Here is a 6,174-nt window from a genome sequence, read left to right as displayed (position 1 = left end):
GTCACTTCTTTGCCCTTTTTTAACCTACAAAACACAACACAACACAACTGGCACACCCACAATGCAAAAGCAGCTGTGCTAGACCCAAAATGGCCCCTGCATCAAGCAGGAACCTCACACAGCCACAAAAAGCCCAAAAAACCAACTTTCACACTTTACACACACAAAATTCCACATACAGCTTTGTGAAATTTTGTGTGTTTGTGTAGTTAGAGTGAAACACTACAGAAACACACTAAATCTCAGAAAGCTGCACAAATATTATTTTATTTTAATTTATTTTTATTTTTATACAAAAGCAGCTAAATTTAAAACTTCCTAAACTTTAAATGGCTAGTCTAAAAAAAGAACAACTAAAAAAAACCCCAATTAACTATTTTTTTTAAAGCTCCCAAAGGGAGAAAAAACTTACCCAATAGAACAGGGGTCTCCAACCTTGGCAACTTTAAAACTTGTGGACTTCAATTCCCAGAATTCCTCAGCCAGCTTTGCTGGGAGTTGAAGTCCACAAGTCTTAAAGTTGCCAAGGTTGGAGACCCCTGCAAGGCAGGCAGGAAGGCAGATAGAGCTGCTCACCGATGAGCTTGATTGCAGGCAGGAAGATTCAGTTGGTTGCTGATGCAATGGATTGCAGGTATTACAGCAAGCGAAGCAAGGCAGGCGTTGCGACCAGCAGCTAAGGTAAGCAATCTGGAGGCCGGGGGGCGGAGGGGGAAGGAGGGATTTTTGCGACCGGTTAGCAGGCAACTCAGCTGGGATCGTCAGAGCTTGGCTCGTCAGAGCCATTTAAAAGGAAAAAAGGCTCTGATGATCGCGCGGCTCAGCTGGGCATGGGGGGCGGGGGCAAGGATTTTTGCTACCGGTTCTCCAAACTGCCTGCCGCCATCGCTACCTACTCGCCCGAGTCGGTCCGAACCAGGAGCATTTCACCCCTGGGTCTTCTAATATAAAAATGAAGAAACCTAAGCAAAACTAACAAAAGAGGTGAAATAGGAAAAAGAAAGGAAAACGATAACACGAAATGAACCAAACAAGAATTATAAAAAAAACAATCATTTTTTAAAAATTGACACTTCTCTTTAATATAAAAATCTAAATTATGCGTTGATATAAATCATTACAACTCAAATTTGAAGTACTGAGTTAAACTGACACTAGCCAGAAATAAAATCATGCCTTTCTGTCAAAAGAAAACTCATTTAAAGACTGCAAGCTGATGAACTTCAGTGACGCAAAATTTACAGTTGGGTACACAAAATATTGCAGTATCAACATCTTTGCTGTAGCGCAGCCATGATTTATCCAAAGTTCTTCATAAATTGATACATTCCAGACTGTTTAAAGCTGTACGTATATTTCATAAAATTAAAAAAAAAACATAATTAATGCAGCAAAAGTACTTTTTTTGGATTTCTCAGAGTCCTTAAGAGTGCTCAGTGGAGGTTGGCTGTCATCCTTTCTATGCTGGAATATATTTAAAGGAACTCTCATGTTCATTTGATGGTTGTGCCTATGAGCAGTTCCTTATTGAATACCGTATTTTTCGGAGTATAAGACACACCTTTTTCCCCCCTAAAAGGGGATGAAAATTTAGGTGCGTCTTATACACTGAATGTAGCCCCACCCACCCATTGGCCCCCACCTTTTGGCCTCTGCCTCCCAGCAGTTACCTCCTTGAAGCAAGCAGCAAGAAAAAACAGCTCCTTTCAGCTTCAGCAAAGTCTAATTAGCACAAGTTGATTGGATCAGCCTCCTGACTCTCAGCTGTTTTGCTGTCAGCTGTTGGCTCATAGGGGCAGGGATGGGCTTCACGTAATTTAACAACCGGTTCACCCCAGCACCGAAAATGTGAGAGAGCGCGCACGCTCGCTTCGCTCATGCGTGCGCCTTTTGTGCATGCGTGTGTGGCCTTCTATGCATGCTCTTTGCTTGTGCACACTTGCATGCATGCACACGTCTTAAAACACGCAGCTAAATAGGACAGCATAACACCGGGGCAGGTGGGCAGGCCCACCCGCAGGTCACAACTACCAGTTCGCCCGAACTAGTATGAACCAGCTGAATACCACCCCTGCATAGGGGAATGAAAAGATATTGTGGGAGAAAAATAATCCCTCAGATATTTAATCCCTCATTAAATGAGGCAAAGCATGTGGTCACTAAAGAACGCCATTTTAGAGATGTTCCTCATTTGTACAATACCCTCTAAAAGAAATTCACTTGGCACCAATATTACGGCTATTTCAGTCCTGAGTATAAAAATTCCCCTGTTCTCCTATTTTAAAGTTAAATAGTTTGCTCAAATTGTATCTTTATCCCATATAAATACAGTGGTTTTTTTTTTTTTAAATGATTTTGGTAAATGGTGAGCAGAATTATATCACAGTCTTGTCCCCATTCAAAAACCTGAATATTGTTATATTTACCCAAATCTTTTGGTATTATGGTAAGACAAATCTATACAAACAAAAGTATTAATTATTGCCAGTTAGAAATTATTTTCTATATGGTTATGCCTCTTTCCGCCGCGCTCTAAAGACCTTTTTATTTCACCAGGCGGGCCTGGCCTAACTTTCTCCCTCTTTTTAAACAATTTTAATAATTTTAATATTTTTAATACTCAAAGTTTAAATTTGTTTTAAATTGATTGGGGTTTTAATCTGTCTGGGCCAAACTATTTAATTCGATTTTAATTCTGGTTTTTAAATTTTGTATATATGTATTTTATTGTTGGCTGTTCACCACCCTGAGTCCTTTGGGAGTAGGGTGGTATATAAATCAAATAAAAGTAAAGTAAAGTAAAGTAAAGTTTGTATGAATGCATAAAGGTTTAAATATCTTGGGCAAATCTGTAATGAATTTTTTACCTGTATAGATATTAGGTTTTCTAAAACATTAGTGCTTATATTTGGAATAAATGATCATCTGGTCAGGAAATGTATTATGTTTCAGTTTTGAAGGACTCAAGTAAAGATACATTAACATAAATCTCAGTTTGATGAATGGTCTGGGTAATTTTTTGGCTGTGCTACAGAAATATTTTGACATTGTCTTCTTCAGAGACATTTTTTTCAATTTCTAGCCTATGAAGAGTCCATGAATTCATAACTAGACCCCTATGCCTGTACCAACCAGGGCCAAACTTGGTTAGATTCTGAGATTAGCCAAAGTCAGCTTGGTGTTGCCAATTGCTGAGGCTTTCAGTTTCTACATCTGCATTATTTTGAGTCACAGTCCGTGGAAAAGAAGGGTGGGCAACTTGAGTGCGGTCAACCTCAAATTCCTTTCCTACGCTCTCTAAACTTCTCTGATCATCCTTGCCAAACATGAGTGCATGATTTCCTGCTATTTTATGGAAAACATGGTAACCCTAGATAGTAAAAGAGGTTTTAAATTACGTAAATATTTTTTTACATAAACCTCTCTCTCAAAACTCAATAATTTGTTTAGCTCCACCCTTAGGCATCATTGGTTCACCCTCTATGGCTAATTACAATCACTCACTGTAGCTCTGGAACCTCTGCTACAGTGGTGGGTTGCCCCCGGTTTGGACTGGTTCACAAGAACCGGTAGTAAAACTGGTGGGAGGCCCCGCACATCGCCCCGGATGTCGTCATCAGCGATCTGCGCATGTGCAGAAGCAAGGTGCACTCAAGAGCGAAGTGACCAGGCGCACACGATCTTGTTGTGAACCGGTAGTAAAGGTAAGTAAAACCCACCTCTGCTCTGCTACCATCCCAAATAGTTTCTGTAAAAGAATGTTTAAGTTACAGGGATGAGAGATCCTTTTCGTTTTTATGATGGCTCAAGAGGAGATTTAATATGAGTGTTCTATGGACAAAAAGGGATGAGTATATATTAAAATAGGGGCATAGTGGCTGAGTGGTTAAGATGCTGGGCTTGTCAACCAGAAAGTTAGCAGTTTGAGACCAAGGACCACAGGAGGGAGTGAGCGTCCATTACTTGCTGCCAATCTAGCAGTTTGAAAGCATGTAAGCGCAAGTAGATAAATTGGTACAACTTTAGTGGGAGGGTTCTGTGCACCTTCGGCATATAGTCATGCCAGCCACATGACCACAGAAGCATCTTAGGTCAATGTTGGCTCTTCAACAGTGAATTGGAGATGAATGCCACTCCCTAGAGTCAGACACAACTTGCAAGGAAATCCTTTACCTTTATGCATCCAAACAATAAATAGGTAATAATGCAAAATTGGGGTATTTAATTGATTTTGCATATTTCATTAAGAGGCTTCTGATGTATTGTACAAATCAAGGTCAGGAGATAGTTTAAAAGGGCCAATAGACTTCCGGTGATGCACACATGCACAAGTCTTTTCTGCAAAAAAGGACTACCTAGGTTTCAAATCTAGATCTATAATTGATCATTCCAGTAGTGGTATTCAGCCAGTTTGGACTGGTTCGTGCGAACCGGTAGTGGTGACTTGCAGGTGGGCGTGCCCACCCGCCCCGCCTACTTGCCAACCCACCCCACCTACCCGCCCACCTGCCCCGCCTATGCGCCTGCCCGCCCCGCCTACCCACTCTCTGCCTACCCGCCCTGGCGGTATGCTGTCCTACTTAACCACATTTTCTAAGCCATGTCCATGTGTGAAAGCCGTGTGCGCGAACAAAGTGCATGTGCATGTGCATGCACTCACATTTTCAGTATGCGGCGAACTGGTGGTAAAATTATATGAAACCCACTTCTGGATCATTCCTATTTCTTCAGCATGAATAAACATTGACGAAATTCACTGATCTGACCTCAAGCCGTGTGCTCCTTAAGATCCTGCTTTTGTTTTCAAACATCACAGGCAAATTCCAACGTGGGGCAATCTCTTGGTAATCTGGCTTTGAACTGAAGGAGTGTGAATTGAAAATACTGGGGGAGAAATGGGAGGGGGAGAAATCATGACATTTGAAGTTGGATATGAACATTGCCTTTGAGAAATGCAGGATTAAAACAACAAAATCTTTCAAACTTTTACACGGCAGGAGCCATTGGCTTATTTCCCCCCGTTTTCTTGACACCGCGCCAATACTGAACACTCTAACTGCACTTTTTAAAAAAACACTCATGACAGCTCATTTGTTTAACTTGGTTCAGCTTTAAAGTTCTGATGAAGCTTAATCTTCTGACCTGTGTTTATCTTGGCTGGGGATGTCTTTTCACACAGGCACTTCCTATCCTTTTTAATCTTCTCTGCTGGGAGAAAAATGTTTTTTGGGGAGCTAGGAGTTGGAAAATGAAGCCACCTAACTATGTGGTGAGAGAGAGCCACAGTATATCTGCTTGTCAAGTGGGTGAAAGAAAAGAAACTTTATATGTGACTAGATTAGAAGAAGCCATGAAAAGGGAAGTTTGCCACTGTAGAAGCTACTAGTAGAAAAATGCATTCAGGAATCAATACAGTTACTGCATATTTTTAAAGCTTAAAGCCTCTGGAATAGTTGGTTTTCTCCAGCTTTGGCTCTTGTGTCCATCCCCGATGATTGAAGGTGCTATCGATGATGAAATGCCAAACACAGTTTAAATACCTGGCTGATTATGCAACCAACCACAATAATAATGGCTCTTCACAGGAAGTAATTGCATTAACTTTGTCTTAGCTTTCATTGTGGACTTGCTATTTATTTGATCTGCCCCCAGCATCTTTTGGGACTACCATTCTGGCACGTGTTGGAAGAAATATCCATCTGGTTCAGTTCCAAGCCAGAGGAAAGACTCTGGAAACATAGAGGCTGATTGGAAAGATGGTTTAATGATGAAGCTGAACCACATGGGTTCTGGGTAGCTGACCACCTGGAATTGAGAGTGCGGGATATTTATACCTTCTCTTGGGCTTTGCACTTGAACTTCCTGTTCCTGTGCAAGAACATGTATTCTATTGGCTGTTGTTAGACTCCCTAACAAATCCTTGGAGTTTGTCTGAGCTAAGTTTGGTTGAGGTTTGCTGGGGGTGGTGCAACTGAGTTGATGCAACAAAAGGGTTTTGGGCAATTCCTATTGTGACCGAGGGCTAATCCTACCTTTGTTGGAGCTTGGGTGAGGGTATTTGCTTATGAATAGTGCTAGCTATCTCTTTATCTCTTAAGTGCTGACCTCTGCTGAGGGCTATTAAGAAAGGTGGGGGCTGCTTTCCAAGAGCATGTTTCGCCATTTCTCATCCAG

The sequence above is a fragment of the Pantherophis guttatus genome, chromosome 3, assembly GCF_059756535.1.
Source record: "Pantherophis guttatus breed Tessera chromosome 3, ASM5975653v1, whole genome shotgun sequence".
Lineage (NCBI taxonomy): Eukaryota > Metazoa > Chordata > Lepidosauria > Squamata > Colubridae > Pantherophis > Pantherophis guttatus.
Note: the sequence above shows the minus strand (reverse complement) of the source record.